Source organism: Saccopteryx leptura, chromosome 1 (assembly GCF_036850995.1).
Source record: "Saccopteryx leptura isolate mSacLep1 chromosome 1, mSacLep1_pri_phased_curated, whole genome shotgun sequence".
In the NCBI taxonomy this organism is placed as follows: domain Eukaryota; kingdom Metazoa; phylum Chordata; class Mammalia; order Chiroptera; family Emballonuridae; genus Saccopteryx; species Saccopteryx leptura.
The window spans coordinates 307,323,114-307,323,834 of NC_089503.1; the positions used below are offsets into that span (position 1 = coordinate 307,323,114).

The 721-nt window shown below is 39.5% G+C and overlaps 1 non-coding gene across 1 annotated transcript; it reads left to right on the plus strand.

The window, feature by feature from the left end:
- The first annotated feature begins 289 nt into the window (after nt 1-289).
- Nucleotides 290-449, plus strand: LOC136389999 (U1 spliceosomal RNA). The gene has a single exon (XR_010748531.1). It is a non-coding gene; the product is annotated as a U1 spliceosomal RNA (small nuclear RNA).
- The last annotated feature ends 272 nt before the right edge of the window (nt 450-721 follow it).

The following is a 721-nucleotide window of genomic DNA, read 5'->3' on the forward strand; positions in this document are numbered from 1 at the left end:
GGTGTCATCTGTGGAGTCAGACAGTTATACTTCTTTCTCTTTTCTGGGATTCCTTTATTTCCTTCTCTCACCCTATTACACAGACTAGAATTTTCAGTGCAATATTGAGTAGAATTGTTGAGAATAGACAACTTCATCTTGTTTTAGATCTTAGAGGAAAATTATTTAGCCTGTCACTATTAATTATTCTTTATAGGTCTCCCAGTGATCATCTTTAACAGGCTAAGAAAGTTCCTTTTTTTATTCCTATTTTGCTTAGAGTTTTTTTTAAATCAAAAATGAATGTTGGATACTTACCTGGCAGGGGAGATACCATGATCACGAAGGTGGTTTTCCCAGGGCGAGGCTTATCCATTGCACTCCGGATGTGCTGACCCCTGCGATTTCCCCAAATGTGGGAAACTCGACTGCATAATTTGTGGTAGTGGGGGACTGTGTTCGCGCTCTAAATATTTAAAATAAAATAAAATGAATGTTGGATTTTACAATGTTGTTTCTTCTCCTTCTTCTTCTTCTTCTTCTTCTTCTTCTTCTTCTTCTTTTTCTTCTTCTTCTTCTTCTTCTTCTTCTTCTTCTTCTTCTTCTTCTTCTTCTTCTTCTTCTCCTCCTCCTCCTCCTCCTCCTCCTCCTCCTCCTCCTCCTTCTTCTTCTCCTTCTCTTTCTTCTCCTCCTCCTCATCCTCCTCTACCTCTTCTTCTTCCTCCTCCTCCTGCTTCTTCTC